We start from the raw sequence: 26,753 nt of genomic DNA on the forward strand, positions 1-26,753 counted from the left end.
CGATGGCATTAAAATACTTACCCAGCTCCCTCTGCGCTTGCATCCTCTCAGCATCGCTGCTTGTCCTGTATGAGCGGTCACGTGGTGCCGCACATTACAGTGATGAATATGCGGCTCCACCTCCCATAGGGGTGGAGCTGCATATTCATTACTGTAATAAGCGGCACCACGTGACCGCTCATACAGGAAGAGCTGCGACCCTGAAAGGATGCAAGCGCCGAGGGAGCTGGGTAAGTATTTTAATGCCAGCGGGCGGGCGCACAGGGGGTGGGAGGGGGCAGATTACCGGCAACTTTATTTTAAAAACAAAAATAAATAAAAAAAAAAAAAAAATTATTCATTCCTTCTTTCCAGCGAACGCTGCTGGAGGGAAGAAATGAATGGGGCTTCAGCACCAGATGCAGGGGACAGCGCTTAACTGTAGCGCTGTCTCCTGCACGGTGCGTGTGGTACCCAGTCGGCACACGGATGCCGCATGTGTGCCACACTGATGTGCCACGTGAGCACACGGATAATTCCGGTACCGATTTTTCCGGTACCGGAATTATCTGGACGTGTGAGACTGGCCTAAGGCCGGTTTCACACGGAAAAAACGGTGTCCGTGTGTCACATCCGTGTGCTATCCGTGTGTCCGATCTGTGTGTGATCCGTGTGCTGTCTGTCTGGATACGTACCAGAGCCAAAGATTAGCATCTGAAAATGAAGGGTTAATGTGGTAATTAAATGGTTAGAGATGTCAAAAGGTGTGATCCATTAGTGATTATGTATTTAAAGTGTGTCAAAAACATTTGTCTCAATGACATCTCAGCTTTGGCTTGTGTGGTTTTTACCACGGCGATTTTGCCGCTGCGGGTCCGGTGCAGTTTCCATTGTGTTTACAGTAACATGTAAACCCTATGGAAACCGCAAACCGCTGTGCACATGCTGCGGGAAAAACCGCGTGGGAACGCAGCGGTTTACAACCCGCAGCATGTCACTTCTTTGTGCAGAATCGCAGCGATTCTGCACCCATAGGAATGCATTGATCCGCTTACGGATAATGTGCGGGTGGTACCCGGGGTGGAGGAGAGGAGACTCTCCTCCAGGCCCCGGGAACCATATTTGTGTAAAAATAAAAAAAAAAAGAATTAAAATAAAAAATCATGATATACTCACCCTCTGACATCCCGATCTCCTCAGCGCTGCACGCGGCCGTCCGTTCTCAGGTTTGCTATGCGACCAGGACCTGCGGTGACGTCGTGGTCACATGACCGTGACGTCACGAAGGTCCTTCTCGCACAGCATCTTTGGAACCGGACCGCCGCCTGCAGCGCCGAGGAGATCGGGACGTCAGTGGGTGAGTATAACCTTTTTTTTTTTATTTTTAACATTACTATTGATGCTGCATATTGCTGCATATGCGGCATCAATAGTAGGAGTAAATCCCGCAGCGGAACCCGCAACACAAAGGCTGCCGTCACACTATCAGTATTTGGTCAGTATTTTACATCAGTATTTGTAAGCCAAAACCAGGAGTGGGTGATAAATCCAGAAATGGTGCATATGTTTCTATTATACTTTTCCTCTATTTGTTCCACTCCTGGTTTTGGCTTACAAATACTGATGTAAAATACTGACCAAATACTGATAGTGTGACGGCAGCCAAACCGTGATAAATCTGTAGGGATAACCGCAGCGGGTTTGCCCTGCAGATTTATCAAATCCGCGGCGGGAAAACCTGCGGGAGAACCTGCAGCCCTCTTTCTAGGTGTGAACATAGCCTTAGTAGTCCTTTGGCGTAACAAATATGTCAAGGTCTAGACACCTGGCTTGTAAAGAAACAATTTGTTTCAATGTTAACCCTATAACTTTAAAAAAGCACACGGACAGCACTTGGACGGCATCCGTATGCAGTATGTGTTTTCAAGGACCCATTGACTTGTATGGGTCCGTGTGATCCGTGCAGCTGCACAAAAACGGACATGTCGACGTGTGAGGCACATGGACACACGGTCCGTGAGAAAACACATATGTGCACAGACCCATTCACGTGCGTGTCTCCGATACGTGTGAAAATGGTCACCGCACGTACAGGAGACACATTCCATTGTCCACCGATGCGCGCGATGCTGCCGCCAGCTTCCGTTCCCAGTGATGCATTCCAAAATTACCCAGATGACGTAGCTGGTCTCTGGGTAATTTCGCAATGCATCACTGGGAACGAAAGCTGGCGGCAGCATCTCGCGCATTGGGACAGCTTCGGTGGAACGCCGGAGGGTGAGCATATAACTATTTTTCATTTTAAGTTTTTGTTTTTTTGTTTTTTTAACAGGGATATGGTGCCCACACTGCTATATACTACGTGGGCTGTGCTATATATTACGTGGGCTGTGTTATATACTGCCTGGCTGCTATATACTACGTGGGCAGTGTTATATACTGCGTGGGCTGTGCTATATATTACGTGGGCTGTGCTCTATACTATGAGGCTGCTATATACTACGTGGCTGCGCTATAGAATACGTGGCTGCGCTATAGAATACGTGGCTGCGCTATAGAATACGTGGCTGCGCTATAGAATACGTGGCTGCGCTATAGAATATGTGGCTGCGCTATAGAATACGTGGCTGCGCTATAGAATACGTGGCTGCGCTACATACTACGTGGCTGCGCTACATACTACGTGGCTGCGCTACATACTACGTGGCTGCGCTACATACTACGTGGCTGCGCTACATACTACGTGGCTGTGCTACATACTACGTGGCTGTGCTACATACTACGTGGCTGTGCTAGTCGCGACCTACATACATGCATATTCTAGAATACCCGATGCGTTAGAATCGGGCCACCATATAGTGTAAAATAAGTTCTGAAGACAGATTCTCAGGGGGACTCTGTGTCCAGCCCATAGCTCATTTGCATATTTAAAAAAATACCTTAGATTTCTCTGGAATCCGACATCAGATCGATGTCAAGGCATCAATTAAGTAAACTTCCTATGTCCTACATGCCCATATAGACGGCTTAGGCCTGTTTCACACGTCAGTGTCTCCGGTACGTGAGGTGACAGTTTCCTCACGTACGGGAGACACTGACACACGTAGACACATAAAAATCAATGCATCTGTTCAGATGTCATTGATTTTTTGCGGACCGTGTCTCCGTGTGCCAAACACGGAGACATGTCAGTGTTCGTGGGAGCGCACGTATTACACGGACCCATTAAAGTCAATGGGTCCGTGTAAAACACGGACGTTGTCCGTGTGCAGTCCGTGTGCCGTGCAGGAGACAGCACTACATTAAGCGCTGTCCCCCCCACTGGTGCTGAAGCCGCGATTCATATCTTCCCTGCAGCAGCGTTTGCTGCAGAGAAGATATGAATAAGTGTGTTTAAAATAAAGATCTAAGTGACCCCCGCCCTCCCACCCCCTGTGCGCCCCCCCCCCCCCACTGTTCTGAAAATACTCACCCGGCTTGCTCCCTCGCTGCTTCCTCTCCTGGCCGCATCTTCTCCTGTATGCGGTCACGTGGGGCCGCTCATTTACAGTAATGAATATGCGGCTCCACCTCCCATAGGGGTGGAGCCGCATATTCATGACTGTAATCGGCGGCCCCACGTGACCGCATACAGGAGAAGCTGCGGCCAGAACAGGAAGAAGTGACAGCCAACGAGGGAGCTTGCGGGGGGTGGGGGGGGGCGCACAGGGGGTGGGAGGGCTTGGGAAGATAGATCTTTATTTTAAACACACTTATTCATATCTTCTCTGCAGCAAACGCTGCTGCAGGGAAGAAATGAATCGCGGCTTCAGCACCAGATGCTGGCGCGAGACCGCTAAGTCTTCTGGGTAATTTCGCAATGCATCGCCGGGAAAGGAAGATGGCGGTAGCCGCGCGCGTATCGCCGGAGCTTCACTGGATCCCAGGGGGTGAGTATATAACGCGGCAGGCGCGTGCGGCTCGGCGGACTACGGAGGGTGAGAATAGCAGGTTTTTTGTTTCTTTATTATTTTTAACATTACATTTTTTTACTATTGATGCCGCATAGGCAGCATCAATAGTAAAAAGTTGGGGACACACGGGGTTAATAGCAGCGGTTACGGAGTGCGGTACCCGCGGCATAACGCGGTCCGTTACCGCTGGCATTAACCCTGTGTGAGTGGTGACTGGAGGGGAGTATGCGGGCGCCGGGCACTGACCGCGGGGAGTAAGGAGCGGCCATTTTCTTCCGGACTGTGCCCGTCGCTGATTGGTCGTGGCTGTTTTGCCGCGACCAATCAGCGACTTGGATTTCCATGACAGACAGAGGCCGTGACCAATGAATATCCGTGACAGAAAGACAGACAGAAGGACAGACAAAGACGGAAGTGACCCTGGTTTTCATGCACATTCTTCTCGCCATGGTTGGAACACATACCTCTTGTGGTCTATGGGGGGTTGTTCACAAACACTATCGTTCATGTGCTGTCCTTTTTCGTTTTTTGTTTTTTTATTTTTAACATTGCCATGATTAGTAGAAGGTTTGCATTTTCTTCTTTCATGTAAGAAATTAGGCTACTTTCACACTAGCGTTGTGCACTGCACGTCGCTATGCGTCGTTTTGTAGAAAAAAATGCATCCTGCAAGAGTGCATGCAGGATGCGTTTTTTCTCCATTGACTTGCATTAGCGTCGCATTGCGACGCTTTGCCACACGTCGCAACCGTCGTGCGATGGTTGCGCCGTGTTGTGGCGGACCGTTGGCTGCAAAAAACATTACATGTAACGTTTTTTGCTGCCGACGGTCTGCCATTTCCGACCGCGCATGCGCGGCCGGAACTCCGCCCCCCCCCTCACCTCACAATGGGGCAGCGGATGCGCTGGAAAAAATGCATCCGCTGCCTCTGCTAGCGTCGGTACGTCAGCCCGACGCACTGCGACGGGCCGAGTACGATGCTAGTGTGAAAGTAGCCTTAATCACAGATGAAACTCAGTTTTTTTTGGCGTACGAGGAAATATCGTAGTTACTTACCGATAACGGTATTTCTCTGAACCCATGACGGCACTAACGAGAGAGAGGGATCCGCCCTCAGGGACAGGAAACCCACAGGTTAAAAAGGCGGGACCTCTCCTCCACCTCAGTTGGTTTACAGAGCCTTGCAGGGAATTTCTGCTGTAACTTAATTGGTTATTTTTACACAACAAAATATAACTGTATAACTTATATAAGCTCCTCTATATATATATATATATATATATATACACTTTTTTTTTTTTTTTTTTTTATGCACACCTCGTGACTTAATTTATAAGTAGTGTGGACACCCATACGTGAAGGGAGGGAATATACAGGTGCCGTCATGGGTTCAGAGAAATACCGTTATCGGTAAGTAACTACGATATTCTCTTACCCCATGACGGCACTAACGAGAGAATTTCAAAGAATGAAAATTTTAGGGTGGGACTACTGCCTCAAGAACTCTCCTACCAAAAGTTAAGTCTGAGGGAGAAGATAGATTAAGCTGATAGTGCTTGAAGAATGTAGAGGGGGAAGACCAAGTGGCTGCTCTACATATTTGATCTATTGATGCTCCACCACGTTCAGCCCAAGAGGTTGCCACCGACCTGGTTGAATGGGCCTTAATTGTGTCCGGAGCTTGTTCTCCGGAAGAGGTATATGACATCTTGATGGCATCTCTTACCCACCTCGCCAACGTGGCTTTCGATGCCTTGTGACCCTTATTTGGTCCCTGAAAGCAGACAAACAGAGCCCTCCCTTTTCTATACTCCCTTGTGGCTGATAGATAGTGTGTTAGACATCTCTTTACATCTAGAGTGTGTAGAGCCTCCTCTTTTTTGTTTTTTGGATTGGGGCAAAAAGATGGTAACGCTATCTCTTGAGATCTGTGGAATTTTGATGCCACTTTGGGAAGGTAAGAAGGGTCAGTTTTGAGGATTACTCTGTCATCTAATATTTGTGTTAGAGGTGGGTAGGCTGATAAGGCCTGCAGATCACTAATCCTGCGAGCTGAGGTTAGGGCCACCAATAAACAGGTTTTCCAAGATATTATTTTTAGTGAAGCCTGAGATAAAGGTTCGAACGGCGCTTTAGTTAGTGCTGAAAGGACTAAGTTCAGGTCCCAGGGAGGAGCGGTGAGATGTATAACTGGTCTGGACCTAGTAGATGCTCTAACAAATCTTTTTACCCAGTGATTCCCCGCCAAATCCTGGTTGTAAAGGGCACCCAATGCTGCAATCTGAACCTTCAGAGTATTTGTTGCTAGGCCTTTCTCTAAACCTTTTTGAAGAAATTCTAAGATTTCCTGAATTGGCATCTGATTTGATAGGATAACTCCTGACGTGGAGAGGAACTTTTTCCAGACTTTGCCGTAGGCTCTGGTAGTTATAGGTTTTCTACTGGCCAGCAGGGTAGAAATTAAATTTGAAGAAAACCCCCTTTTTGTTAACAGTTCCCTTTCAAAAGCCAGGCCGTCATGTGCAAACTTTTTATTTGAGGGTGATTCACTGGCCCTTGATGCAGAAGGTCTGGGATATCTGGGAGTACCCATGGATCCGCTATGGACATTAGGCGTAGCCATGGGAACCATACTCTTTTCGGCCAGAACGGAGCTATCAGTATCACTTTGGCTCTGTCTTCCCTGATTTTCTTCAAGACTAAGGGAATTAGAGCTATCGGAGGAAACACATAAGCTAGATGGAATTTCCATGGAATTAACAACGCGTCTATGGCCACTGGACTCCCCCGAGGATCTATCGAGCAGAAGGCCTCCGTTTTCCGATTTTGATTGTTTGCAAATAGATCTATATCCGGGACCCCCCAAAGATCCACTATGCGTTTGAATATACTTGTATTTAACTCCCATTCCCCCTGTTTTAATTGGGTTCTGCTTAGAAAATCTGCAGTTTGATTTTCTGACCCTTTTATGTGAAGGGCTGTCAGGGAGGACAAGTTGGCTTCTGCTTGTGACATGATGAAATTTGTCACTTTCATTAGGGATTGAGACCTCGTCCCTCCCTGATGGTTTAAATATGCTACTACCACCCTGTTGTCCGTCAGTAGTCTCACGTGGTGGGAACGGAGGGAAGTTAAAAAATGATTGATGGCGTACTGAACTGCTAAAAGCTCCTTCATGTTTGAAGTAAGGTCTTTTTCTTCTACTGACCAAGGACCTTGGGCAATTTGCCTGTTTAGGTGGGCCCCCCACCCCCAAGGGCTTGCGTCTGTGGTCAGGATTATCGAGACCGGCCATACCCATGGAACCCCCCTCCTGAGATTGGACGGGTCTGTCCACCAAGCTAAGGAAGTTTTTGTCCGAGAGGATATTTTTAATTGCTTTTCTAAATTTCCTCCTGCGTGGGATACCGCCTCTAGTATTTCCCACTGGAGATCTCTCGAGTGGCTCTGAGCCCACTGTACCGCTGGGATACAGGATGTCATTGATCCCAGTATGGACATGGCTCTCCTTAGAGAGATCAGAGGAGAGATACTCAACTGATTCACTAGATGTATCATGTTGGATACTTTTTCTTCTGGCAGACGACACTCTTGCTTTGTTGAGTCTATTAATATCCCCAAGTACAACTGTACTTGAGATGGGATAAGCCTGGATTTTTCCAGGTTCAGAAACCATCCTAGATTCGATAGGGCTACCATCACTCTGTTTAGTTGCTGGCTGCAATGTAGAGAGGAACTGCCCATCACTAGGAGGTCGTCCAGATAAGGCACAATCAATATGTTTTGTTCCCTTATATGGGCCATTACTTCCGCCATTAATTTTGTGAATACTCTCGGGGCAATGGCTAGACCAAACGGAAGAGCCTTGTATTGGTAATGTTTCAGTTCCCCTTGTATCATTACTGCAACCCTGAGATATTTCCGGAAATCCGGATGGATTGGCACATGATAGTATGCGTCCTTTAAGTCTATAACAGTCATGAAACAAGACGGGATAAGGGATCTGACACATGATTTTATTGTCTCCATTTTGAATTTTTCTATTACCAGGTATCTGTTTAGTTGTTTCAAATTTATAATTACTCTGAAAGTTCCGTCCGGTTTTGTTCGAAGAAAGAGCGGAGAATAAAACCCCCTCGTCTCTTCCTGTTGTGGAACTTCCTGTAAGACTTTCTTCTCCAGAAGAGTGAGAACTTCTCTCTGGATGCTTAGCTGCTCGATCTCTGACTTTCTTCGTGGTGTGACCACAAACTGATTGTGTGGCATTGTGTGAAAGCTTAGTTTTAGGCCCGTCTTTATGATGTTTAGAGTCCAGGCACTTCCAGAAATTTTTTCCCAGGTTGGAAGAAAGTGGGTCAGTCTCCCTCCTACCTGGGGCACACCCTCATTGTGGCTGTTTTTTATTATCCGGCTTGTTGAACATGAAACCTCCTCTTTTGAATTTTCTGTCTTCCCACCCCTCCTTTTGATTTTTTGGGGGGCGTCTTTGTGTGAACCTCCTTCCTCGAAAGGGCCGCCTATAAGATTGATTTAGGAATCCCGGAAAGGCTTTCTTTTTATCAACCGCTTTTTCGAGGACATCGTCTAGGGTGGGACCGAACAAATATTCACCTTCACACGGAATGGAACACAACTTAGCTTTAGTTTGCAGGTCCCCCGGCCAGCACTTTAGCCATAATGCTCTCCTAGCCGCATTTGAGAAGGAAGCCGATCTTGCCGTCAGTCTAACTGAGTCTATTGAGGCATCTGCTAAATATGCAGCGGCCCCTCTCATCGCTGACACGGAGTCTAGTATAGACTCTCTCGGGGTTTTATTTTTTAATTGAGTCTCTAAATGATCCAGCCAGACCATTAGTGCTCTAGCTGTACACGTAGCAGCTATACCGGGTTTTAGCCCCCCGCTGGCGGCCTCCCAGGACCCTTTTAGGAAGACATCGGCCTTTTTATCCATAGGATCCTTGAGGGTCCCCATATCTTCAAAAGGCAGAGCGAACTTTTTAGAGGCTTTCGCGATGGCGACGTCTAATTTTGGCGCTTTTCCCCATGAGGCGCAGGCTGGGTCATCAAATGGGTATTTCCTTTTGGGTGTTAACAGTACTTTTTTGTCTGGTCTTTTCCACTCCTTTTTTATAAGGGCTTGAATTTTTTCATTTAATGGGAACACTCTGTACTTCTTTTGTTCCAGGCCACTAAACATAAGATCTTGTACAGATTTTTTGGAACGAGTGTCTGCCAGACCCATTGTCGCCCTAACCATTTTCACCAACGCATCCGTTTCATCTATTGGGAAACAGTTGCGACCGCTTTCTGAAGATGCGGAGGAGGATGATGAAGCTGTAGAGCTATCAGAATCCCCACTCGTACTATCTCCCTCGCTGGAGCTGTAATCTGGAGATTTTTCTTTATGTTTTCTTTTACGTTTTTTTACGTTTTTTAATGCGTCTGCTACTTGGGTTTTAATTAAATCTTTTAATTCAGATGTGAAACTTGGCGTCTCCTCATCAATGGTGTTCTTAATACATGGCGCACAGAGTTTTTTAACCCATGAATCCGGCAAATCTGCTGAACAAAGCGGGCATACTCTATGTTTACTTTTCCCCTGGCATTTCTTTCCCTAGGAAACAATAAACCCCTATTAGAATTTACACTTTCACGGAGGTCACTTACCCTCCTAATGTGAGGAAGATACCGGCTGTGGCTTTGAGGATGCCTCCTCCACTTGAACCACCGTCTCCCTCCTGGATCCACCAGAGCCTCTGCTACGCTGGGATCCTGAGCTGCTGCGCTGCGTGGGTTTTCTTGAGGAATGGCGCTCCTTCGGGTTCTTTGTCACAGGGGCCTGTGAAATTTCTTCCACCGACTGCTCTATTCCACTCATGGTGGTAATCTCTGAGCAGCGGTATACCCCTTTCCTTCTGGATATATACTAATGGAGCGGCGCCAGGCAACTTCCGGTTTACCCAGAGGTGCCCTGCGCCGTCCCGGAAGTGACCCCCACGCTTGCGCAGTAAGTCGCCGAACTCCCCGCGCGCGCTCACTGTTTGCCGGCTCACAGGAGGGACGGAGCTTCCGCAGCCGCCGCTGCTCCCAGCGTTCTCCTGTCGGTGACCGGCGTCACCACCTCCTGTGTGCTTTATGGATCGGTGGAGAAAACCTCCAGGTAGCCGCCGCTACCTATCGCCGATCATCCCTTTGAAAAGGAAGAGGCAGGCTTTCTCGGCATCCTCTTCACTGCCTCCCCTCTGCGCGCATCTACGAGGCCCGCCGACCCCGGATCGCGCCCTCAGGGAGGAATCCACCTGAGACCGTGGCAGGGCCCCCCGCTGCCTGAACTCGGCCTGATGGTCCCTGGACTCCTGGATGGTGAGTTGTGGGATCCCCGTCGGGGACAGGAAACCGAACTGAGGTGGAGGAGAGGTCCCGCCTTTTTAACCTGTGGGTTTCCTGTCCCTGAGGGCGGATCCCTCTCTCTCGTTAGTGCCGTCATGGGGTAAGAGAAATCACTGATGTTTGAATGAAGCACAAGGCCAGGTTATTATGGCCACATTTTAGAGTCTAAATTATGCACAACACAACTGGAATCCAGTTTTAATGACCATTCAAAAGGGATATGAAGGCTAAATATGTACATACCGTATGTACGTACTGGTAAAATTATTTACTCATCTTGTGTGATATTCTGCTGCTAAACGCCTTGATTTTCTACTTTTTGTGAAAAGCTGTTAAATGTATATCCAGGTTGGGATCTAAATTATGCATCTCAAGATGTGGCACAGATGGTGTGAATTGTGCCCTGATCCAGTGATCCAGGCAGGTAGTGAATTATTTATAGGCCTGGATGGAGAGAAAGTATTATTTCCAAAAGCTCGATTCATTTAACAATGTCCTACGTGGGGTTATAAATGCTACCTGCATCTGGCAGAATTACGTAGAATTGCTAAAAATAGCCATCTATGAGAGGGGGACGAGGAAGGGGCATTCATACGTGCCCTTCATCCTCACACAAAAATAAATATTAATCTGATGTCAAAGAGACGGTCTTTGAAAAATAATATTTTTTTTATAGTTAAGACATGAAATCAGGGGAATATGGAGGTACAGCCCCATGCTCTCCAACAAGAGCCCTTTTTCGGCCTTGTACATGAAGTCACAGTCATAGGATAGACACAGCTGCATGGCTCCTAACAGTAGCAACACAGTTATCAGCGCTGGAAGTAAACAATGAAAGGCTTGTGAGAGATCTGGAACAACCAAAGGAACTGATACAGAAAGTAGATAAAGGAAAATGCATAGCTTTTCTTCATAGAAAACACTCATTTGCTCAAACAGTACTACTCTTAACTGTTTGGTCTACTCGAGTGCTGTGGACTTCTTACATGGCATCCACACCTTCCAGCCAGGAGCGCAGCTTTCCCTTCACACCTGTCCCTTCCATTATGTTATATTGCTACCTGCTCCACCAGTGGCGCCAGTTTCCTTCATGCCTGGACTGCTCAGGTACAGGTGGAGGAACCATTCTTACATATATGTGATGACTGTGTAATAGTATAAATCCAGATATTTATTATACTACAATAAAAAAAATGTGCTGTCAAGAAAACAAAAGCCAATTATAAAAGAATAGTATTGATGGTCTCCAACTGGTGAAAACCTCCTTTTAGGGTACCGTCACACTATACGATTTACCTACGATCACGACCAGCGATATGACCTAGCCGTGATCGTAGGTAAATCGTAGTGTGGTCGCTGGGGAGCTGTCACACAGACAGCTCTCCAGCGACCAACGATGCCGAGGTCCCTGGGTAACCAGGGTAAACATCGGGTAACTAAGCGCAGGACCGCGCTTAGTTACCCGATGTTTACCCTGGTTACAAGTGTAAAACTAAAAAAAAAACAAACAGCACATACTTACATTCTGGTGTCCGTCACGTCCCTTGCAGTCTCTGCTTCCCGCACTGTGACTGCCTGCCGTAAAGTGAAAGTGAAAGCACAGCCGCTGTGCTCTGCTTTCACTTTACGGCCGGCAGTCACAGTGCTGGAAGCAGACGGCAAGGGACCTGACGGACACCAGAATGTAAGTATGTGCTGTTTGTTTTTTTTTAGTTTAACGCTTGTAACCAGGGTAAACATCGGGTAACTAAGCGCGGTCCTGCGCTTAGTTACCCGATGTTTACCCTGGTTACAAGCGAACGCATCGCTGGATCGCATCGCTAGATCGCTAGATCGGTGTCACACACACCGATCTAGCGATGACAGCGGGAGATCCAGCGATGAAAGAAAGTTCTAAACGATCTGCTACGACGTACGATTCTCAGCAGGATCTACGGTGTCTTATCACAGCTAAAGGATGCCCATTGTCCAGGTGACACCAGACTACATTGTCACCATGCCCATACTCTTTAGACATGGCCATTTTTTTTTTTAATCCACCCTAGTGCCCCTAGTAGACTTTTTAACCAGGTCATATTGGCAAGTTTATTCTTTCTATACCATCAAAACATTGCTGGGTCTCGTTTACACACGTGTAAGTACAGAGGTGTCCTTTTTTAGTAGCATTCGGCAGCACAAATAACTCGATAGAGCGGCACAGATGACAGGTTTTATTTTCCCCCAATCAATCACAGCATGCATTATTCTCTTCTGCAGATCAGAAAAGACTGGATCATTCAAGTCAATGGATGCAGAAAAACAAGACATAGGTGCTTCATCACATGTTTAACCTAGGAAATTAGGATCATGTAGATATTAACATGAGGTACAAATCTGATTACCACAAGGGAATAAAATAAGACACATGAATGAAAATTATCTGAGTTTTCTGGATGAAAAGCAGACAATTTTTTCATACGCTCATCTGAACCTAGCCTTGTACTCAAGCATCGCAGTGGGTATATGTTGATTCAATATCAGTATTAGAATAGTGTGGGAGACAACTTTACTACAAAGGGTCACGGAAAGATGAGATACATTATGTGGCATATGCTCCATTTAATAATAGGACCCTACGGGCAACAGAAGCCCCTGAATATCCCCACAGTGACATACGTCAGAGGCATACACAGGGTGAGGTTATTGACGAATAGCTCTGACGAAGGCTCAGACAACATGATCACTGGGGATTATACGGTCAACCTCTCTAAATGATTTTAGGTAGTATATAGCTAGGATCTGAATAAAGCATTAGCACCTCATTTAGATTCCAAAAATGCTGTAATAAACCAAAGAGCAAGGTTCTAAAGAACATGACTAATAGCGACTCGCTTTGTTATAATAATGAATACAAGGAGAGTTGTATGTCTGTTTATTCAGACAACTTCCTTCAAGTCTCAATCTTTTCTTCCTGGAAACGTGTAATTTTGTCATGCGAATACTAAGAGCAGGCTTTATTCTGTCACTAGATGGTGGCCCGATTCTAACGCATCGGGTATTCTAGAATATGCATGTCCACGTAGTACAGGTCCTTCTCAAAAAATTAGCATATAGTGTTAAATTTCGTTATTTACCATAATGTAATGATTACAATTAAACTTTCATATATTATAGATTCATTATCCACCAACTGAAATTTGTCAGGTCTTTTATTGTGTTAATACTGATGATTTTGGCATACAACTCCTGATAACCCAAAAAACCTGTCTCAATAAATTAGCATATCAAGAAAAGGTTCTCTAAACGACCTATTACCCTAATCTTCTGAATCAACTAATTAACTCTAAACACATGCAAAAGATACCTGAGGCTTTTATAAACTCCCTGCCTGGTTCATTACTCAAAACCCCCATCATGGGTAAAGGTACCTTCACACATAACGATATTGTTAACGATATCGTTGCTATTTGTGACGTAGCAACGATATCGTTAATGAAATCGTTATGTGTGACAGCGACCAACGATCAGGCCCCTGCTGGGAGATCGTTGGTCGCTGAATAAAGTCCAGAACTTTATTTCGTCGCTGGACTCCCTGGAGACATCGCTGGATCGGCGTGTGTGACACCGATCCAGCGATGTCTTCACTGGTAACCAGGGTAAACATCGGGTAACTAAGCGCAGGGCCGCGCTTAGTAACCCGATGTTTACCCTGGTTACCATGCTAAAAGTAAAAAAAAAAACAAACAGTACATACTTACCTACCGCTGTCTGTCCTCCAGCGCTGCGCTCTGCACTCCTCCTGTACTGGCTGTGAGCCGGAAAGCAGAGCGGTGACGTCACCGCTCTGCTTTCCGGCTCCCAGACAGTACAGGAGGAGAGCAGAGAAGCAGAGCGCAGCGCTGGAGGACAGACAGCGGTAGGTAAGTATGTACTGTTTTTTTTTTTTTACTTTTAGCATGGTAACCAGGGTAAACATCGGGTTACTAAGCGCGGCCCTGCGCTTAGTTACCCGATGTTTACCCTGGTTACCGGCATCGTTGGTCACTGGAGAGCGGTCTGTGTGACAGCTCTCCAGCGACCAAAGAGCGACGCTGCAGCGATTCGGATCGTTGTCGGTATCGCTGTAGCGTCGCTAAATGTGAAGGGGCCTTAAGACTAGCGACCTGACAGATGTCAAGAAGGCCATCATTGACACCCTCAAGCAAGAGGGTAAGACCCAGAAAGAAATTTCTCAACAAATAGGCTGTTCCCAGAGTGCTGTATCAAGGCACCTCAATGGTAAGTCTGTTGGAAGGAAACAATGTGGCAGAAAACACTGTACAACGAGAAGAGGAGACCGGACCCTGAGGAAGATTGTGGAGAAGGACCGATTCCAGACCTTGGGGAACCTGAGGAAGCAGTGGACTGAGTCTGGTGTGGAAACATCCAGAGCCACCGTGCACAGGCGTGTGCAGGAAATGGGCTACAGGTGCCGCATTCCCCAGGTAAAACCACTTTTGAACCATTAACAGCAGCAGAGGCGCCTGACCTGGGCTACAGAGAAGCAGCACTGGACTGTTGCTAAGTGGTCCCAAGTACTTTTTTCTGATGAAAGCAAATTTTGCATGTCATTCGGAAATCAAGGTGCCAGAGTCTGGAGGAAGACTGGGGAGAAGGAAATGCCAAAATGCCTGAAGTCCAGTGTCAAGTACCCACAGTCAGTGATGGTGTGGGGTGCCATGTCAGCTGCTGGTGTTGGTCCACTGTGTTTCATCAAGGGCAGGGTCAATGCAGCTAGCTATCAGGAGATTTTGGAGCACTTCATGCTTCCATCGGCTGAAATGCTTTATGGAGATGAAGATTTCATTTTTCAGCACGACCTGGCACCTGCTCACAGTGCCAAAACCACTGGTAAATGGTTTACTGACCATGGTATTACTGTGCTCAATTGGCCTGCCAACTCTCCTGACCTGAACCCCATAGAGAATCTGTGGGATATTGTGAAGAGAAAGTTGAGAGACGCAAGACCCAACACTCTGGATGAGCTTAAGGCCGCTATTGAAGCATCCTGGGCCTCCATAACATCTCAGCAGTGTCACAGGCTGATTGCCTCCATGCCACGCCGCATTGAAGCAGTCATTACTGCCAAAGGATTCCCGACCAAGTATTGAGTGCATAACTGAACATTATTATTTGATGGTTTTTTTGTTTGTTATTAAAAAACACTTTTATTTGATTGGATGGGTGAAATATGCTAATTTATTGAGACAGGTTTTTTGGGTTATCAGGAGTTGTATGCCAAAATCATCAGTATTAAAACAATAAAAGACCTGACAAATTTCAGTTGGTGGATAATGAATCTATAATATATGAAAGTTTAATTGTAATCATTACATTATGGTAAATAATGAAATTTAACACTATATGCTAATTTTTTGAGAACCTGTATATTGCCCAGCCACGTAGTATATTGCCCAGTCACGTAGTATATTGCCCAGCCACGTAGTATATTGCCCAGCCACGTAGTATATTGCCCAGTCACGTAGTATATTGCCCAGCGACGTAGTATATAGCCCAGTCACGTAGTATATTGCACAGCCCACGTAGTATATTGCCCAGTCACGTAGTATATTGCCCAGTCACGTAGTATATTGCCCAGTCACGTAGTATATTGCACAGCCCACGTAGTATATTGCACAGCCCACGTAGTATATTGCCCAGTGACGTAGTATATTGCCCAACCACGTAGTATATTGCACAGCCCACGTAGTATATTGCCCAGTGACGTAGTATATTGCCCAACCACGTAGTATATTGCACAGCCCACGTAGTATATTGCACAGCCCACGTAGTATATTGTACAGCCCACGTAGTATATTGCCCAGTGATGTAGTATATTGCCCAACCACGTAGTATATTGCACAGCCCACGTAGTATATTGCACAGCCCACGTAGTATATTGCCCAGCCACGTAGTATATTGCCCAGCCACGTAGTATATTGCCCAGCCACGTATGTAACAGGTTAAAAAAAGACTTAAAATAAAAAATAAACATATACTCACGTTCCGAGGGCCCATTGTAGTCCTGGCGCTTGTGTGCGGTGCACGCGGCAGCTTCCGATCCCAGGGTTGATATGAGCGCAGGACCTGTGATAACATCGCGGTCGTATGACCGTGACATCATGGAAGGTCCTTCTCGCATAGCATCCTTGCCACCGGAATCTGCCACTTGCACTGCCGAGGAGAGGGCGCACGTCGGAGGGTCAGAATAAGCTTTTTTTTATTATTATTATTTGTAACATTAGATCTTTTTACTATTTATGCTGCATACACAGCATCAATACTAAAAAGTTGGTCACACAGGGTTAATAGCTGTGTTAATGGAGTGTGTTACACCGCACTCCGGTAACGCTGGCATTAACCCTGTGTGAGGGCTGACTGGAGGGGAGTATGGAGCGGGCACTGACTGCGGGGAGGAAGAAGCGGCCATTTTTCCTCCGGACTGTGCCCGTCGCTGATTGGTCGTGGCAATGGTCGTGGGCGTTTTGCCGTGACCAATCAGCGACTTGGATTTCCATGACAGAGGCCGCGACCAATGAATATCTGTGACAGACAGAAGGACAGACAGAAAGAAAGAAAGAAAGACAGACAGACGGAAGTGACCCTTAGACAATTATATAGTAGATTGTGAGGCAGGCAATAAAGAACTTTCTGTCTACTTATGAGGGAAGCAGCAGTCTCTACTGTAGCATAATGACAATGGCTCCTTTTGTAGGGCAAACTATACAGTTGTGCTCAAATGTTTACATACCCCGGCAGAATCTTTGCTTTCTTGGCCTTGTTTCAGAGAATATGAATGATAACACCAAACATCTCTCTCCACTCATGGTTAGTGGCTGGGTGAAGCCATTTATTGTCAAACTACTGTGTTTTCTCTTATCACATCATAATGACAACCCAAAACATCCAAATGACCCTGATCAGAAGTTTTCATACCCCATTTCTTAATACCGTGTATTGCCCCCTCTAACATCAATGACAGCTTGAAGTCATTTGTGGTAGTTGTGAATGCGGTTCTTTAATTTTCTCAGATGGCAAAGCTGCCCACTCTTCTTGGCAAAAAGCCTCCAGTTCCTGGGTTGTCTAGCATGAACTGCGTGCTTGAGATTTCCCCAGAGTGGCTCAATGATATTGAGGTCAGGAGACTGAGATGGCCACTCCAGAACCTTCACTTTTTTCTGCTGTAGCCAATGGCAGGTCGACTTGGCCTGGTGTTTTGGATCGTTGTCATGTTGCAACGTCCAAGTAAGTCCCATGTGCAGCTTCCGGGCTGATGAGTGCAAATTTGTCTCCAGTATTTTCTGATAACGTGCTGCATTCATCTTTCCTTCAACTTTGACTAAGTTTCCTGTGTCTTTGTAGCTCACACATCCCCAAAACATCAGCGATCCACCACCGTGCTTTACAGTAGGAATGGTGTTCCTTTCATTATAAATATTAATCTTTATTTTTAAATAGCACTAACATTCTGCAGCTCTTTACAGTTTTGCACATATCATCTTTGTCCCCGATACAACTCACAATATAAATTCCCTATCAGTATGTCTTTGGAATGTGGGACTAAACCGAAGAACCTGGAGGAAACCCATGCAAACACGAGGCCAAAATACAAACTCCTTGCAGATATGGTCCTTGGTGGAACTTAAACCCAGGACTCTAGCGCTGCAAGGCTGCAATGCTAACCACTGAGTCACCGTGCTGCCCGAGCCTTGTTGACCTCTCTCCAAATGTAATTTATGGTTGTGAACAAAAAGTTTAATTTTGGTCTCATCCCTCCAAATTACCTTGTTCCAGAAGTTTTGACGCTCATCTCTGTGCTGTTTTGCGTATTGTAGGCGAGATACTTTGTGCCATTTGCACAGTGATGGCTTTCTTCTGGCGACTCGACCATACAGCCCATTTTTTTTCAAGTGCCTCCTTATTGTGCATCTTGAAACAGCCACACCGCTACTTTTCAGAGAGTCCTGTATTTCAGCTGATGTCATTTGTGGGTTTTTCTTTGCATCCCAAACAATTTTCCTGGCAGTTGTGGACGACATTTTTTGTTGGTCTACCTGACAGTGGTTTTGTTTTTACAGAGCCCCTGATTTTCCATTTGTTAATCACAGTTTGAACGCTGCTGACTGGCATTATCAATTCCTTGGATATCTTTTTGTATCACTTTCATGTTTTATACAGCTCATTAACCTGTTCCCGTAGATCCGTTGACAATTCTTTTGCTTTCCCCATGACTCACAATTCAGAAACATCCGTGGCTGGATGAAAGATGCAAGAGTCTGTCTGGATCCCAGAAACTCACTCAGCTTTTATGCACCCACACTGATTACAAGCAAACAGGTTACAGGTGAGGATGTTACCTGTAGCCATTCAAACCCATTTGTGTCAACTTCTGTGCACATTATCAGGCCAAAATCACCAGGGTATGTGAACTTTTGATCAGGGTGATTTGGATGTTTTGGGTTGTCATTATGATTTAAAAAGAGAAAACACAGTAGTTTGACAATAAGATACTTCACCCAAACACTAACCATGAGTGGAGAAAAAAAGTTTTGGTGTTATCATTCATATTCTCTGAAGAAAAGGCCAAGAAAGCAAAAATTCTGTTGGGAATGTAAACTTTTGAGCACAACTGTATATGGGAGGAGAATGACAGTTGGTGCTCAATGTTCCATGGAGCTTTCAGTAGAATGTCTTTCGCTCTAGCTCCTACCTTTACATAGAATTTTATAAGCATCAACTCATCTTCTGCCTCAATAATGTGAATGTGTCTTCACTGAATGCAGATTTTACCTATAAATTGAAGAGTAAAAGATCAATAAACGGAGATAAATAAAAATAAACAAGTATCTCTGATAAGATATATTGCAAAGTTGATCATTTTTATCTGCAGGACCGATTTATGAAATAAAAGTTACTTTTAAAGAGAACCTGTCAGCAGGATTTACTCCTGCACTGCGCATCAGTTTCCTAGAAAGGCTTCCTATCACCCCCTTGTTAGAGCAAAACGTCCAACCAATTTTTCCAAAACGTCATGTGCATGAGGCGACTTCTCTGGCACGCAGTGGGAGGTTGAAGCTGACGGATATATTCCTGACTTCTCTGTCAATGCCAAGGAGAAGGTAACTGACAAATGTGATTTCAAGTGCTGGTATATCATCATATCATGCCTCTCTGGAAAAATTTTTTTTTGCAAACTTGCCAGGACACTTTGCTATAATAATGACAAGATGGGAAGCATTTACAGGAGGCGGATACCAGGCAGAAGGTAGATTACAGGGGCGATTTCTGACTCCGGTTTCCTTTAGGCTACGTTCACATTAGCGTTACGCTAATGTGCGTCGCTGTTGCGTCGGCGACGCAGCGGCGACGCAGCGGGGACGCGTGCGTTTTTTTGTTTGCGTTTTTCGACATGTGCGTCGTTTTCGACGCTAGCATCGGACGCACGAAAATGCAACAAGTTGCATTTTTCGTGCGTCCTTTTTTCGTCAAAAAACGACGCACGCGTCGCAAAACGCAGCATTTTTGCGCGTGTTTTTGGTGCGTCGCGCGTTGCGTCGCCGACGCACCGGCGCGCAACGCTAATGTGAACGTAGCCTTAAAGAGGCCGTGGTGTTCATAGTGCACAACCATCTAATGGTTCTGAAACTGCAATATTCAGGGGGTGCATAAAACCATTCCAGTTCTTTGCTTGCTTAGTTTTCATTATGCATATGGATTTCCAAAATGAGTTGATTTGAAGGATTAGGCGAAAGTGGATAATTCAGTAAAATCAAGTGTCTCTGAATTGAACAAATAATTGTCTATAGATTTTTCTAACATGTCACTATTTTTTTAATGCTTTTCTACTATCAGACAAAACTATTTCAGGTAAAAACACATGCAGCACAAAGGAGGTGTTCTCCAGTGCAGCACGGTGGCTCAGTGTTGCTTTTTAGGTTTGGGGTCCTGGGTTCAAATCCCACCAAGGACAACATCTGTAAGGAGTTTGTATGGGTTTCCTCCGGGTTCTCTGGTTTCCTCCCACATTCCAAAGACATACTGATAGGGAATGTAGATTGTGAGCCCTAATGGGGACAGTGATGCAGATGTCTGGTGCTACAACCAAAGACATTAGATCTTTCAGAAATTGCAGAGATTACCTGTTTGGCAAGGATGCATCAACCACTTCTAACGTACAGAATCTAAAATGATCACTGCTGTGCACAATGGCTGCAGGCACCCATATTCCATGAGGTTAGCACAACTGCGTGCAGCTCTCCTGAGATTTTCACGACTGTGGTAAGACAATGGAATCAGCAAATGATGGAGTGGAGAAAGCTGCAGACAAGACCGTCACACATGTTTTGTGAGGCACAAATAGAGTCTCCAGACACCTCCAGTCTAGGTGTTAGGGCTCATACTCACTTGCGTGAAATACGGCTGAGTCTTGCAGGTTAAAACCCGGCTCTGCCGCCGGCACTCCAGTACATGGAGCTACACGCTCTGCTCCCAACAGCCGGCGGCAGAGCCGGGTGTTAACCTGCGAGACTCAGATGTATTTCACGCAAGTGAGTATGAGCCCTTAAGGTCACGATCACATAGAAATGATACAGATCTGTGTGGCACAGACCTCTAATATATTGCCTGTAGCCCTCTATGTGCTCATACTAAAGCCAACTCTACAGAATACTAGATTATGGAGGTACTACACCCCACTTACCAGATAACATAGGGCCTACGCACATCTATGTACAGGCTCACAAGATCTGTTTGTCATTCCTACCATTTGCACAGGCCCTTAAAGGGAACCTGTCACGTTGCCCATGCAGTCCAATCTGAGGACAGCACGGTATGGGAAAGGAGGAGCGGAGCAGAAGGACACATAGAAAAAGATTCAGAATAACTTGTATTTTATTCATTGAAATCCCTGGTGTTTGTACGTATACAAGTCCAGTGGGCGGTCCTACTAGTGACTGACAGCTATATCTGCACGCACAGTCATACAGGAAGGACTGTCAATCACTGAACAGATCCGCCCACTTGACTCACGTACAAACACCAAGGATATTCAATTTATAAAATACGAGTATCACAAAGTTAGCAATCTCATCATTTTAGGCCCCCTTTTTCCTAACCATACATAAACAATCAGCTAAAACGGCCAATTTTGGATAAACATTAGCAAATTAAATACAACGGCCGACAGCAGACTGCTGACTATTCAGAAGGCGAGTTATCAAGTGAGTATTTTTTGTGTCTATAAACAGTTCAAACTAAGTATAATCAAATAAATATCCATCACTTTGTACAAGCCCACGTGGCTCTTTTTCAACCAGGTCCTTGATCAGCCAGCTCACTCTGCCATGCTTATCAGGTGAGTAATAGGAGTGATCAAATGTACAATCTATATCAAAAGACTGACCAACACTTCCTAAACAGTAAGCAGGTGTGTACAGGTGCTTACTAAGAGCAGCCATCTCCCTATATAACAAATATAGGATCCCACCTTCCCATATAAACGGAGGCTTTAGCCTAAAGAGAGGGTTCACATTAGGCAGGTTCCCAGCAACGAGAGTCGCCTTATCATGGCTGCTGGGGCCATTAATGTGCAAAGTGTCTAAATTTTTCCATACATATGTGCTAGCCACCTTAGGGAGAGACCCAAGTTGGGCTAAATGTAGCGGGACGAAAGAGACCGAAAAGCCCTCTACTTAAAAGGAAATACATAGTGGATGCTTTCCTGAAACGGAAAGTACTTGCAAGCAGCATAATACAAAGAATAGCAGGTTTACCCAGAATCCTTTGCAGTAGGCGGAGCTATGCAAATCATCTCTTTCCACCCCAGTCTAATCCACAGCGCTTGGAACCGCCAAGCGTGCAATGCTGCGGATTAGTTTCTAAATTTACACAGCCAACCAATTCCTAAATTTTTCCAATTTTCTACAATAATGCAATTCAAATTTCAGGCGACACCGTGGCATGGGGGGGTTGTGGGAGAGACCCGGCAGGCGACACCGTGGCCCAGTGGGGGGGGGGGACCCGTCAGGCGACACTGGGGCGCGGGGGGGACCTGGCAGGTGACACCGGGGCGCGGGGGGGACCCGGCAGGTGACACTGTGGCGCGGGGGGGGGGACCCGGCAGGCGACAGCGCAGCACGGGGGGGGAGGACCTGGCAGGTGACAGCGTGGCACAGGGGGGAACCGGCAGGTGACACCGCCGCAGCGCGGGGGGGACCCGGCAGGTGACACCGCCGCAGCGCGGGGGGGACCCGGCAGGTGACACCGCTGCAGCGCGGGGGGGACCCGGCAGGTGACACCGCCGCAGCACGGGGGGGACCCGGCAGGTGACACCGCAGCGCGGGGGGGGACCCGGCAAGCGACAGCGCAGCACAGGGAGGGGACCTGGCAGGTGACAGCGCAGCACGGGGGGGGACCTGGCAGGCGACACTGCGGCGCGGGGGGACCAGGCAGGTGACACCGCTGTGCGGGGGGGACCCGGAAGGTGACAGAGCAGCACTGGGGGAGAGACCTGGCAGGTGAGACCTGGCAGGTGACACCGTGGCGCAGGGGGGGGGACCTGGCAGGTGACACCGCGGTGCGGGGGGGACCCGGCAGGTGACAGCACAGCACGGGGGGGACCTGGCAGGTGACACCGTGGCGCAGGGGGGACCCGGCAGGTGGCAGCACAGCACGGGGGGGACCTGGCAGGTGACAGCACAGCACGGGGGGGACCTGGCAGGTGACAGCACAGCACGGGGGGGACCTGGCAGGTGACACCGTGGCGCAGGGGGGGGGGGGACCTGGCAGGTGACACCGCGGTGCGGGGGGGACCCGGCAGGTGACAGCACAGCACGGGGGGGACCTGGCAGGTGACACCGTGGCGCAGGGGGGGGGGGGGGACCTGGCAGGTGACACCGCTGCTCTCATGTAACAGGGCTGATTTACATGTGGACACAAGGACTCCTGTCATGGAGGTGCTCGCTCCTCACAGCAGGCCAGGGAGAATGCAGTAGGTAGGTACTCATTAAAGATGGAGGCTGCTGCTTGTGCTCCTTGCGTGGGCGACACACATCCAGCGCTGCCAACACGCGAGAGCCGCCACAGACCCTGAACCCGCAGTATGGCTGCACCGCCGCCACTTCTGGCACCTACCTGCGCCTCTTCGCCTTCTCCCTCGCCTACCGCAGCGACTCTTCTGTCCTCTCCAACCGGAAGCACCCGGCCCAAATACCGCGACGGTTGCCCCTCTCCTCTGTCAGCCGTGCGGGAAGCGCTCGCGAGATTTGATCTGGTTTCCACAGTAACAGATGCAGCAGCGCTCTCCTCCAGTCTGCTGCAGGAATGAGTGGGCAGCCGGCCTGGTCCTCACATGCGGCCTGATGCCTGCAATCACCCACACATCCATTAGCGCTGCTAGTGCCCAGCCGTCAGCGAGCAGCAGGGACATACTGCTCCCGGCAGTCGGGTGTATAACCTCCGGCCCCGCCGTGCACGCTGATGCTACAGACGTCTAGGAATAGGGGGCTAGAGAGCTTTCTGATGCCAGGGTGGTCCTGTATCGGGGAAACTAGTCCGTTCAGGTGACAGTGTGTAAAGTGCTGCGGAATATGATGGCGCTATAGCAGCTAAACGGAATCCTGATATCCCACCATCAGTCTCATCCACAATATGGGGGGCACGTAAATGGGGGGGGGGGTGTAAGGGGGCGATTCATCCAGACCTGCATTTCTCCCGCTCACATTTCTTAATCAGTGGTGTGTGCCGCTCTGTGCTCCTCACCACAAACCTTACTCCAGCTTGTGCCAAAGTAAGATGTATGGAGTAGCACATGCTGCCGCTCGTCATGAACTTGACAAGCCGGAGTCGCCATGACCCAAGCGGCGCCCACTTTGTCGGAGCTGGGGTCAGAATGGCATGAAAACTGGCAGAAAAGTTTTGATAAATCAGTGATCTGCTGACTAATAACTGCAGAGTCCAAACTTCTGGTAGTAACATCAGCACAAAGACTGCAAGCCTTACATCACCAAGCTCCATGACATTGGTTTCCATGGCCAAACAGCTGCCTGCAAGTCTTCCCTCACCAAGCACACCAAACGTCGGACAGAGTCTCATAAAGCTGCCACCCACCAAAGACTCTGCTGTAGTGGAAATGTGTTCTGTGAAGTGATGAATCCCAGGTTTTCTTTTTGACATCCAATAGATCTTTTAGGCTAAGTGCACACGTTGCAGAATTGCCGCAGAAATTCCGCAACTCCTGCCGCGGGTATATCGCATGCAGAATTGGCATGCATATTCCCGCTAAACACTAGCGTTTTGCAAGCGTTTTTACCTTGCAGAATGCTAGCGTTTTCCAAGCGATCTGTAGCATCGCTTGGAAAACTGATTGACAGGTTGGTCACACTTGTCCAGCATAATGTTTGACAAGTGTGACCAACTTTTTACTATTGATGCGGCCTATGCAGCATCAATAGTAAAAAGATAGAATGTAAAAAAAATGGTTCTTATTCTCACCCTCCGGCGTCCCGATCTCAGCGGTGCACGCGGCGGCTGTTGTTCCCATGGATGCTGTGTGCGAAAGACCTGGGATGATGTCACGGTCACATGACCACGACGTCATCCCAGGTCCTTCGCACACAGCATCCCTGTGCCCGGAAGGCGCGGCATGCACCTCTGAGAGGCCGGAGGACTGCGGGGGCCCCCTGGAAAATGAGAATATCACTTTTTTATTTTTATTTTTTTTTAACAATTATATGGTTCCCAGGGCCTGGAGGAGAGTCTCCTCTCCTCCACCCTGGGTATAACCCGCACATGATCCGCTTACTTCCTGCATGGTGGGCACAGCCCCATGCGGGAAGTAAGCCAATCAATGCATTCCTATGTGTGCGGAATCCCCGTGATTCCGCAAATTAATGAACATGCTGCGTTTTTTTCTGGAATGCGTTTCCGCTCAGGAAAAAAACGCAGCATGTGCATACAAAATGTGGATTGCATTATAATAACAGGATACTTAATGTGAGCGTTTTGTTCGCAGTTTTATTGCGTTTTTATAGCGAAAAATCCGGAACGTGTGCACACAGTCTTGGGGTTTGGAAAGTGCAAGGAATACATTACCTTCTTGTCTACATTGTGCCAACTGCAAGGTGACGTTCCCATGAGGAGCTTTTGATGTTGCAGAATTTCTACACCTATTATATAAGTTACATTTGTGCTCAAAAGTTTACATACCCCGGGGGAATGTTTGCTTTCTTGGCCTTTTTTTTTTTCAGAGAATATGATAACATCAAAACTTTTCTAACCACTCCTGGTTAAAGGGAACCTGTCACCTGAATTTAGCGGGACTGGTTTTGGGTCATATGGGCGGAGTTTTCGGGTGTTTGATTCACCCTTTCCTTACCTGCTGGCTGCATGCTGGCTGAAATATTGGATTGAAGTTCATTCTCTGTCCTCCGTAGTACACGCCTGCACAAGGCAAGATTGCCTTGCGCAGGCGTGTACTACGGAGGACAGAGAATGAACTTCAATCCAATATTGCGGCCATCATGCAGCCAGCGGATAAGGAAAGGGTGAATCAAACACCCAAAAACTCCGCCCATATGACCCAAAACCAGTCCCGCCAAATTCAGGTGACAGGTTCCCTTTAATGGTTGGGTGAAGCCATTTATTGTCAAACTACTGTGTTTTCTCTTTTTAAATCATAATGACAACTGTATATACTGCATTTTTTGGACCATAAGACGCACCTCAAATTTTCAGACGGAAAATGGGGAAAAAAATTAATACATCAAATGGGGGTCCGTCTTACAGTCCAGAATTCAGCTTACCCGGGGGAGATCGGTGGAGCGGAGTCACAGGGGGTGTTTAGTGGTCCAGCGATATGACCTAGACTGGTGTGCATGTTTGGCACTTCTCGGTTGTGTGGGGGATACAGCGACATTTTGTGAAATCCCAGATCACCCGCACATCCATTGCTGTGATGCGGTGGTCTCCAGGAAATCCCATCGCAGTGCTGCAGGTTCGGCGGTGCGCAGTGGTGTAGGGGCTCAGGTGACATTTTGTGAAAGCCCGAAGGCCCCACATTGCCTCGATGCTGTGGCCTCCGGGAAAATGGCCGCTGGAGGCGGCGCATGCGCAGATTGAGATCTTGGCAACGAGATCTCAGGAGACCCAAACCATCACTGATTGTGGATACTTCACACTAGACCTTGGAAATCAAGGGTCCCAGAGTCTGGAGGAAGAGTGGAGAGGCACACAATCCAAGCAGCTTGAGGTCTAGTGTGAAGATTCCACAATCGGAGATGGTTTGGGGAGCCATGTCATCTGCTGCTGTAGGGCCACTGTGTTTTATCAACACCAAAGTCAAAGCAGCAGTCTACCAGGAAATGTTAGAGCACTTCATGCTTCCCTCTTCCAACAACCTTATTGGAGACGGAAAT

At 47.4% G+C, this 26,753-nt stretch overlaps 1 protein-coding gene across 1 annotated transcript in view; it reads right to left on the reverse strand.

The window, feature by feature from the left end:
* The window catches only part of ARF3 (ARF GTPase 3), an 80,953-nt gene extending 57,367 nt beyond the window's left edge, over window positions 1-23,586 (reverse strand). Inside the window, exon 1 of the mRNA XM_069758346.1 lies at window positions 23,473-23,586. The gene's annotated coding sequence lies outside the window, so the exon portion shown is untranslated. The remainder of the gene's footprint in view (window positions 1-23,472) is intronic.
* Window positions 23,587-26,753: the final 3,167 nt, after the last annotated feature.

This window comes from Ranitomeya imitator, chromosome 3 (genome assembly GCF_032444005.1).
Source record: "Ranitomeya imitator isolate aRanImi1 chromosome 3, aRanImi1.pri, whole genome shotgun sequence".
NCBI lineage: Eukaryota > Metazoa > Chordata > Amphibia > Anura > Dendrobatidae > Ranitomeya > Ranitomeya imitator.